Source organism: Lagopus leucura, unplaced genomic scaffold (genome assembly GCF_019238085.1).
Source record: "Lagopus leucura isolate 7727_CA_CO unplaced genomic scaffold, USGS_WTPT01 Super-Scaffold_100029, whole genome shotgun sequence".
Classification (NCBI taxonomy): domain Eukaryota; kingdom Metazoa; phylum Chordata; class Aves; order Galliformes; family Phasianidae; genus Lagopus; species Lagopus leucura.
In genome coordinates, this window is record NW_024962280.1 from 7,689,694 (window position 1) to 7,700,479 (window position 10,786).

A 10,786-nucleotide genomic window follows, 5' to 3' on the forward strand; every position below is an offset into this window, starting at 1 on the left:
GTGTCAGCTCGCGGCGAGGGCGGGAGGGGCCGGCAGAGAGCAGAGGAAAGGAAAGGAAAGGAAAGAGCGGCAGCGGGAGCCGCCCGGCCTGCTTTATGCGGGGGAAACGGCGCCCTGAGGTGCAAGGGATGCTGCCCCTTGCTTTCACGTTTTGGAAGAACGTGTTGGTGGTTTTAATGCATCCCTTGGGCTCCACAGTATTGTGTTCATCGATATTTCTGACAGGCAAATAATGCAAGTTGTAAGCCATCGTTGGTGCCCTCTTTAATTGGTGTTCGTGAGTCACCTCTGAAACTTGTTTCCATAGTGATTCTATAGGAACAAGTGCAGTGCTTGGAAAACACGACCCTTTGCTTGTCAGGAATGCTGAGAATTGTGCAGAATTGACTAGAATATCTGCGAGGAGAGGCCGAACATACTGTGCTGTGGTAGCATCTGCTGGGGAAACACCTCCAGAAGTAACAGCACGTGCCGATGTCCGGGCTGAATCGGACAACCTCTGCTGACCTGCCCTGCTGCTCCCATGCCTGCCCCCGTGGGCTGGGAGGGCTGCGCTTCTGCTTGGGGCTGCCGTTCACAGCAGTGCCTCAGCACCCTCCTGAACCACGGCCGTGCACCTCTGGTGTTTTGTATTCCGCTTTAGTTTATTTGCAAGAATGTGTGGAGAAGCTTTTTAGGATGTTTAGGAATGTCGGCCAGCATTTTCCAGTCTTTGAAGGCCCCTTTAAAAAACTTATAAGCTGCTATCTGGGAAGCAGGTACAGCATTGAAAGGTCAGACTTGGCCACTGACAGCATCTGGGACTTGCTGCATCCTCTGGCTTTGAAGCTTTCTAAGCTTCGTGCAGCCATCTCCACTGAAAGTCTGCTCAAGGCCCGTGTTTGTGTTATCATCGGGCTGAAGTGATACCAAAAAGATATTCAATAATAGCTTTGTCTGTGCTGCTGTCGTTAGGATCCACAGCTGCACTTTATGTGCACGCTATGCGCTTGGGTAGATGTCTCCCCAAAAGACAATCTTGGTGAATCATGAGATCTTTGGTGGGAATGAACAGAACGACGCATTTATTAATACGGGGTAACAGATGGACCAGCTAGTTTAGCAGCTGGGTTTCCAGTCATTACTCATGCAGATCAAAGTGAAGAATGATATATCTAAAGAAAGCAGTAGGAGTTGACGCCTCCTGAAGCTGAGCTCCAGTTGAGCAATCCCTTGGAAATTTCAGAAAGCTCCTTTTAGAAATCTCCTACCACGACTTGAACATACCATGAAGCTGTCACGGACTTCTTGGAAATCCTGGAAGACCCTGAAATCTCTTTCTGCACTTGTGCACAAGCAGTTCCAGCCTTGTGCTGCAGTTGATATCGTGCATTAAATAATTCCCACAGCTAGCAGGGCAGAGAAACATCGTACACAGTTTATTCAAGGTAGGTCGTGCTGAGGATCAAAATGACTTATTAGGGTGTTGTTAGCAAGAGGTAATGTTTTTCAATTCGTCGTTCCCAAAGGATCCTGCCTAAACAAAAGCATGCTTCCTTGGATGTAGGAGTGGATAGCAAAGATTCTGGAAGGTCTCCAGGGGAGAGAAAAGGTCTGAGTTGCAGGAGCCCCATGCCTGTTATTTAACTAGTCCCAGGGTTTCGTTAATGCTGACTTATCTTGTCATTCCACTGAAACTGCAATCTAGACAAATTAAAGAATAGTAGTTTATAAGGTGCAGTACTGTTAATGCACTGAGGCTTGTTTTGTATTCACTAGTATTTTGGTATAATTTGACATCCACAGAATGATGATTTTAGGTTGGATTTGTCATCCTTTTTAAAAGTTATTTCACAACTTTAGTGGTGTTTTTTTTTTTTCCCAGACATATTTGTGCTCCCTGTAGCTGCAATCAGGCTTTAGTTATGAAGTCTCCATGATGCCATGTCGAGTGAAGTGGAAGAACTTCCAGAGGTGGCATTTTCTCTCTTAGTTGAAGATCTGTCTCAGTGAGTTGTTGTGCTTCAGGCCGATGAGGAACATTGCCCAAAATGCTTAAATGAATGAGGAGCCGAGCGCTGTGCAAAGCCAATGGGATTTGGGCCGCTTTATTTCATTTCTTTGTCCCTGTGCTCAGTGTGTTCTGGATGTTCAGACTTCGTGTCGAGGCCATAGGGTGGATGGGGCCTTTTGCTGAGCAGCTGACTCACTCGTGTGCAATGTAGGCACCGTGGTTTGTGGCTGTGCTCCCTCACTGCTCCGAGAGCAGGTCTGCAGCGCTCCTCCTTCACCTCTGTACGGTTGTGTCTCTTAGCCTGAGTCCTCTCATTGCCTGTAGTATAACGGATATTCCCAAGGCAAGTACTTGAAGCAGAAGAATATCTTTACTTCTGTCATTTTTTTTAATCATTAACTCCTCTGTGTATTGTGGAGCTCCATGGTCATACTTTCAGGTCTTGAATGCTCTCCTTGCGGAATGATTGCATTATTTCTGACAGTTGTAGAGGTTTGGAACCGTGCCCTGGACACGCCTGCAGCTGAGCTCTGTTCTCTGGTATCTGAAAGACTTTCGATGTGACCACAGCCCTGTCATTCTAGCAGTTAAATCGAATAGGTGATACAAATTAGAAGCTTTCCATTGACTTCTGTTGGGATGCGAAGTTTGCACTTCAGTATTGTTCCTTTGTGAAGTGGGGAAGCAGTACTTTCCTCAGAGGTTACGTGTGGGCTGGTGTTTGAAAAATGTGGAGATATGTAATGGGAAGAGGCTTAGAAAGCATTTGATAGGAGTTGCCTGCATGCTTTCAAAATAGAGTTTGTTCTTTCTGTTGCAAAAGCAAAGAAAGAGCGATTAAGCAGGTGGCAGCTGCAGATAACGTCCGGGCAGTCCTGGGCTACATTTGTTTTTTAAGTTAATTAGAAGGCTTCTGCACTGCTCTGAGTAGCATGTCATGTATTTCCCTGAGAAAGTCTTCAAATAATGTTTTTTTTCCTTTGCTGAGAAAAAGGTAATTTAATTGTATAAAGAAAGCACTTTTCCCTTTGATATTGGCAAGTCATCTAGGTAAGTTATTTGTTCTCGTGGTTGTTCAATCTGGAATCCCATGAAGATGCCTGAGATTTTTAGTCACTGAGCTGATTTCACTTCAGTTTTGAAAGAGCCGTACTGGCTGAGCTGCAGCTGTACTGAATTTGAAGTACCTTTCCTCATTGATTAAACAAGCCTCCAGGAAGCACAGTGGTGTTTCTGTCCTTTCAAGGAGGACCCAAAGCCTGTGAGCTGCGCCAAGGCAGGAGCCCCGCAGTGCCTCAGCAGCTGTTGGATTGAGCAGGGCTGTATCCACAGCATCACTGTATGTAGTAAAACAAAAAGCCTCAAGAGAGCCAGCCCTGTGTGTGTGCTGAAGTCTCCATCTCCTCCAGCAGAGCGTCTTAACCTGTAAAACGGAGTATTTTGCGTTTAAAGAGCTTGTTCCAACATGTAAATGTTAGCAGTAAAGATGGTTGTTAATAAAATGAGCTGTGTCGGTAGAGGTATTGCCTTGAGGTAAACCTTGGCTTCTAGAAACTGAACGTTTTCCACAGAGCTTTAATTTTTGTAAGAAATTGGCATCTGTTTCTGTCTGGAGGAAAGCACAGCTCAGATTCCCCCAGTTCTGGTTCTGTCAGCAGTGCTGGCTTAATAGGAGAATGCAGATAAGTACTTTCAGCCTTGTGCCCTCATTTCATCTGCCTGGAAAATTATAATCTCCTATTTTAGAAGTGTCCCTTAGACTGTAAACTGTTGAGGGACTGATTGCTTTCTGTGCTCTGCTTCCATCTGCTTCTGGTCATTCCGGGAGGGGAGCTGAGGTTTCACCTGGGTTTTAAAGAAAAAGTAGTGGAGGTAAACATTGAGGTGTGTTTAATCACTTTTGTTTTGTTAATCCTTGTGAGATTTTTGTTTTGTATGAAAAAATGTAAATATTAGGAGGCTTTCCTCCCTCCCAGCATTCCAGATGCTGTTGCCAGGACTGGGTCTGAAATGTGTGCCTTGAAGCTGCTGAGGAGCTCACTTGTAAGCCTTCTCCTCTTTTGTTTGTGGTTTCTTTTTAGGGTTGTGGAGCACCTGCAGGCCAGCCCTCAGCTCCCATGGTTTGTGCTGTAGCCCACCTCAGAATGCTATTCTGTTTTGTATGCTGAGTGAATGCTACTGGCAGAAATGAACGTGTAAGGTGCAAGACAGTGAAAAACTTGTTCTTTTATTTTCAGGTGGTGCAGAACAGAACAGCTGCCCAGGTTCTGCCAGGATGCAGTAATGCAAGCACAGCCAGCACACAGGTAATCACATTATTTTGGCTTGGAACTGCTGCAGCACTGCTTGTGCTAACCCGGGGCTTCATGACACTGCTGTCAGCAGTGACCAGAAATCTTTGTTCTTTACACAGCAGGAAACAGAAATGACAGTTCATGTTGAATTACAGAAATATATTGATTTATTTCATGCAGATCTGGGAAGTACTGAGATGATAATTTACTGGCTTTTTTTTCAATAAATGAAGCAAATGCATGTTCTGCTGTTGAAAGTCATTTTGTCCTGTGCTAGGTACTGCAATAGCAAGACTATGAGCTCTTGTATAACACGATTCCTTTTGTTTTAGCAGGAATTTAACAAAGCACTGATTTAGTTTATTTGCCAGTAATGAGTAAAGACTCAATTGCAAACTATTTACAGCTTTCTGGATTTATGTGGATGTGATGTTTTGTGCATCTTGAGCTCAGAGTTTTTCCATTCTCACATTTCTGTATGAAAAAGCTGAGTATCAGGGATTTTACATAGCTTCAATTCATTACACGAAAGGAGTTCTCTAGTTTCCTTTACTATTGTACATTTGCATTGCTAACATTCATCTTCTGGACATGGAAGCTTCCACCTTTGGGAGCACATTTTTTCCTGAAATCGCATCAGAACTGCGTTTGTTAATTCTCACTGCATTGGAATTGTCTTTGCTAATTTACTGGGCTAACGAACTGCATGGCTTTCTGCAGAAGGAAAGAGAGAGAAGCGCGAACCGTAAAGAACTGCTGCCTCAGAGCTGCTGTTGCCATAGAGCTTCTAATGAGGAAAAAAACTGCAGCAAGGATTTCTGCTGCTGCTGAAGGTAAGATGAGGGCACGCAAAGGCTGTAAGAGGGGGTGGGGAGGCAGAGGGAGGGAGAAGAGGAAGAAAGTCTGCGTCCTTGCTGCCTAAAAAAGGAAATTCAGTTTCAGTGTACACGAGTAGAATTGCTGGTGCAGAAGAACAAAGCTATCTCGGTTGTTTAGGGTAGCAGGAGTGATGAGCAAGCAATCGCATTCCCATGCTTTCGGGAGGAAATGCTGCAAAGAAGGGAGGAGAAGCAGAGCTGTCGTTTAGAAAATACTGCTGCTTCCAGATACCTGCTTCTTGGCACTGTGCTGGCGTTAGGATTGGTCCCCAGGGCAAAGACAACTGTGAAAAAATCAGACAGATAAGCAGGAAGTAAAATTAGTGCTGAAAATGTTCAGCATACGCTTACAAATTCTGTGGGTCTGTATTAAAATGTGTTACATTCAGCAGTGCAGTGCTGTGAAGCCTTTCAAACTGCAATTGTGGTTGTTTTTTTACAGTGAAGTTGTTATGATAAATGAATCCTTTGTCAATCTTTAATGCTGAATACAGAACTGAGGTCAGACCTGCTTTCTGTGGAATCTCTTGAACAGGGAAAGCTCTGTAGAATAAGACTCTCTAAAATCTCTCCAGTATTATCCACAAAATACTCATCCCAAAAGCTGTTGTCACTGTTTCCACGTCTGTTGTATCACATTTTGCAGCTGTTTGCTATTGCTTCCCTGCTCATTCTCAGTCTCTTATCACTTTCTGAGATGACTTAAGCCCTGCCCAGCAAACCCAGCACACCTGCCATGTTTTCACAGCAGGACCCTTAAGAGAATAAAACAACTTTTAGAGGGTGTACTAAAGACAGTGATAACACTGAGTGTCTTAGCTACACTGAGAAAAGTGTGTTTATATTGCTCAACCACCTGCTCAATGTACTGAGTATGTTTGGATAAAACAGAATTGTGAATTTCCTTTGCAATTTCTTAATTTGCACTTCATCACCACTTATCAAATGTTTGACTGTTTCTCCTTCAATTGTGTCTGAAGATTGGCACAGAGTGAGTTTTTCCAGTAGCAGCCTGTTAGATTGATCGAGAATTATCAGTACAGGTTATAAAGAAATGTATATTTGGGATTCTGATTGCTGTCAGCATTACAGTCTCTCACTACGACATGGTTATTCTGTGAGATGATGGGAGTTGCATGAGCCATTTCTGAGGTGGGAATTGCACTGTGAAAGATCTATTGATTATAACACATCAGTTATTTTCAGAGGTACGTCATGAGGAAGCAAATGTGTAAGTGTACTTCTTGGGAGTTTGACTCATTTTGTGAGTCACACTCACTTTGTCAGTCTCATGCACAGCAGATAGACTATCTGCAGACTTTGGAACCATTCTTACCTACAGCAGTCCTCAGTGAAGCCAGTGGTTGATGACATCCTGTTAAGGTTTGCGTGGATCTCTTGAGCTAACACATGAAGGTGAAGTCTTACTCCATGATTGAGGTGACCCTTGATGATACAAGCATTTAGTTCAATGTCAGCAGGAGGTTTAGTGGTTTTCTGCTCCAAAGGGTTACTAGGGTCTTGTGGGAGTGAATAATTACGTATCTGAGTTCCACACTGCATTAGACTGCATTTTGGAGAAGTTCAGTCAGCTTGTGGATCACATTCCTTGGAGTTCTTCAGAAATCCCAAACAATACCTTAGTCAAGTATGACTCTGTATTATAAACACCCCATATGGCAAAAGAAGGTGATGGAAGCTCCTTTGAGTGGGATACAGGCACTGCAGAGCAATGACAGGTAATAAAGAAAGAAAATTGGCTTTCCGCTTCTGCCACCAGAAACAGCTCAAGAGGAATGCAGTCTTTACTCAGCTGCTAACCCTTGAATGAGGATGAGGAGTGGATCCCAGCTCCATCTCTTCCAGTCACTTACATGCACTGCTTGCTCCCTGAGCTCCCTGGTTAGCCATGACTTCTCACCTGGCAATTCCACTCCACTCCTTGTATAGACTGACTGTCCAGGGAGGAAGGAATGATCCTTAAGCAGATTAAAATTTAGTTGCCTAAAATAAGCTCTTGGTGGGAAGTTATTGTTGCACAGTCCTAGATCAACTTAATGTAATTCTACATCTACAAAAAGCAGACAGCTAGAAGCACTCATGTTGCTAATTGACAGATTATTCTCAGATATGGGTAAGTATCTTTTGCATAAAGTACATTTTGTTGCAGTTGATGGTGTCCAAGTACATATTTATTCTGAAAAAGTGAAGACCTACTGTAGTGCTAATGCAGAAATGTCTTGGTGTGTGAAATGGAATGCAGATACTTTATGACCTTCAGATCAAAGCTGCTCTGTCTTAGGCTGTGTAAGCTACAACCATCGTGTCTATGAGCTTTTGTGGAAGTTTCAGAGGTGTTTTGATTGTGTTGTGGTGGAAAAGGGACTTTGTCTAAATCTAGCCTAAACGAAGGAGTTGTTTATAAATCTGCTGATCTGTCCATGTGTTTGTATGGAGCTCCGAAGAAAGAGGAGATGTTGCACTTCATGCTTATTTTCTTTCTTCTTCAATCTGGGTTATATTGTGGAATTGTTTAAGGAAAGAATGAAGTATGGCAAAACTTTGGCCAGAACACACTAATCTCTGCATTTGGGCCAGGAAAAAAAAAAAAAGAGAGAAAAAGCAATTAAGCCACTGGTGTTGCTGTGATTAATGCCAGGACCTGCACCAGTTCCCAAAACTTACCAAATGTGAGAGTTATTTTAATGGTTCATGTTGCCCATAATCCCATTTTTTTCTGTTTGCTAAGAGGTGCTGCACTGCTCTGTGTCCAGTTCTGTCTCTTTCAAGTAATACAATTCTTCACCACGGGCATTGGCAGTGCCCTAAGGCTTGATGTGTAGAAATGCTGAGTAGCCACCCTGCCGTTCAAAGCTAGTAGCAGCATTTCTCAGCACGGTTTTAGAATCAGGCCTCTATGCTCAAATGAGGTTTTTCAGTTTAGCTGTCCTAAGGCTGTTTAAATGATCACTCTGAATTCACCTGGACACCTCAAGCTGATCTATTTTTTTTCTTTAGGAAGTATTTTGCTAATAATGGGTTGATTTCAGGGAAGCTGGAATCAGTATCCCTTGATTAATATTATTCTCTGTGACTCAGAACTGAAAGAGCAAGATGGGTAGTTCACAATGTGAAAGCAGGAGTTCAGTGTCTCATATTCAAGTTGCAAATCAGCAACATTGGAATTCATGGCAGAAGAGGTCAGAAGGCTGGGTTTCTGTGACCTTTGTTATTACGTTCTGAGAAGAGTTATTCCTTTAGAGCTTATGTTCAGGTTTTTGCTGAGCTGCAGATCAAATCAGTTCAGTAGCACCAGAAATTGTAGTACTTGTTGCAAGATGCCTTACCCAGTTAGGAAAACTTTCACTGTTTCCTTCTTGAAACAGCCTTCCTCCTGCTTTGGGATGCAGTAGAAACATGATTATTAGCTATGTTGTACCAAATCAAATTCGTTTAGTGCTTAAATTAAACGGTGGAAACTGAATTGCAAAAATGGAGTTTGTGAACACAGTGAAATCCTGAGTTGTGTGAGAGTAGCTGGTCGTGGAATGGAAAGTGTCTGTTTCAGTTGTTTTTAAGAATATTTGAGGAATCTGGATATTGTATTTTGTATGTCTAAGTGTGGGAGGCCACATAGTGCTGCCATTTCTAGTTCTGTAGCCACTTAAGCCCGTTTTATCCGCAGAGCTGTGATTCTTGAATTGAGAGCAATTATCCTGGTGGCTGATAGACTTCAGAAAACAAGGAAATAAATGGGTTCTTACATCTCATAAAATTCCAGTGTCTGCTGTTTGTTCTCCTTGCTTTCCGTTGTCAGGTGCCTGCAGAGCTCCCTCCATGGCTGGTTACACTTGGGGAACATAGCATTAGATGATGACTGGAATTACAGAGTGTAACTAAAAGGTTGTGTCTGAATTACAACAAGCACCCAGCAGGCGACTCATAGCAAAGCTGAGGAGTTTTTTGCATGTCATTTAAATATGTGTTTTGTCTCATTGCCACATATGGAACAACAGAGCGAAAAGAGCACTTTAAATCCAGACAGTAACAAAATGGCCATCAGGTGGCTCTGGTTCTCAGCAGTATGAGGAACAGAGGTTTGATTCAGACGTATTTTCGTGCCCCAGGCTACCAGTTCCAGCTCTGTATGAGCCAGAATGCTATCGGTTTTTTCTTCTGAGGCAGGCTTTGCAATTATTTCTTTACATTCACGTACAGCTTTATTTCTACACCTTGCACATAAGGAGTAACTGGCAAACTTTTTAAGCTCAGCTGATGGAGGTTAGCATTTCGTACAGGTTACACAAGCGTGGTGTTACTGATACAAAAGGCACGGAATTGTTAAGCCTGCTCAACCTTTCGTGGCTATCACGAAACCGTCATTCGGGGATGGTGTTTGGAGATCAGCGGTTTGGCTGCAGCAGGAAATCTGCCATCTGCTGGCCGAGGGGGGAAATTACACGGCAAGAGCGCTCCGGTGGCTCCAACGAGAGGAGAAACTGGCGGCTCTGAGGAGCTTTTCGGCAGCCGGGTGTTTCAGAGCAGCTCGGTAGTTTTCTGACAGCATGTTTTTCCATCAGAAAGTACTGTGCTGTTATAATGAAAGCTTTCTGTGGGAGCACGTCAGTGGGAAACAGGAATGTTCCATTCTGAAAAGGTCAGAACGTACCGTGTCCACATTTTTACACTGCAACGCTGGTTTTTAGTAAATAATGTTTGGTTTTTTTAAAGTAATCATTTTGGTACACTATAAAAACAAGAAGTCAAAATTAAATGGTCTTCTTTGTACGAAGCACTGCTGAGGCCTTGTGCAATCACTGTGATACATGAGGAGTTCGAGGCAGTGAGAAGTGTGGGAGCTCTGGCTCTCACTGTGCTGCTCTGACCGCTGCTGTGGCTGTGCAGGTGTGCCCTGCATGGCAGTATGGCAAGGCTCTGCTTGTCTTTTCATTCAGCTGAATCAGGGATGGAAGGATGCTTAGCTTTTCTTGTCTTTGTGTCTTTATTTCTCTTGCTGCAGTTTTTCATTGTTTACTTAAATTGCTATAGTAATTTAAAGAAAAACTGGCCTGAACTTGGACTTGTACCCAAGGAACTCTCAGTTATGCCCAGAATCATACTAGTCAGTATTCAGGGGGGAAAAGAAAATGAATCAAACAACTAACCATAACTCTTAGGACTTTCCTTTGTATAGGTAGGTACGATCAGTACTTGTCATGTGCTAAGAAGAAAATATAGACTTTGCATTTTATCTGCAAGGAAAACAATGAATGAAAAAATTCCAGGATCTGATTAGCAGGAGATCCAAAGGTTCTTATTTTTATACGTGTCCTTAAAGCGGGGCTGTAGCTAAATTTGATTTCTTACAGACTGCTAATGTTGTTTTCAGAAAGGACAGTGTTTCTGATTGTGTAACAGCAGTCCTGACAAATAATGTATATACATCTGTGGGATGGCCACTTAAACTGTGTTACAGAAACGTTTAGATTTGTGTAACCAGGCTGAATTTATATTCAGAGATATTTTTCTAATAATAGATTTCATGGCTTCTTAGATACCAGGCAGAGCTCTTTTGGTCACTGTATGGCTGTGTGATCCAGGGCAGTGCCAGAACAGAGCAT

The 10,786-nt window shown here is 43.0% G+C and overlaps 1 long non-coding RNA gene across 1 annotated transcript; it reads left to right on the plus strand.

Annotated features, from left to right (window-relative positions):
• Nucleotides 1-470: 470 nt before the first annotated feature.
• On the plus strand, nucleotides 471-5,117 carry LOC122185443. Its single transcript, XR_006180862.1, has 3 exons — nucleotides 471-1,427; nucleotides 4,231-4,299; nucleotides 5,008-5,117. It is a non-coding gene; the product is annotated as an uncharacterized LOC122185443 (long non-coding RNA).
• Nucleotides 5,118-10,786: the final 5,669 nt, after the last annotated feature.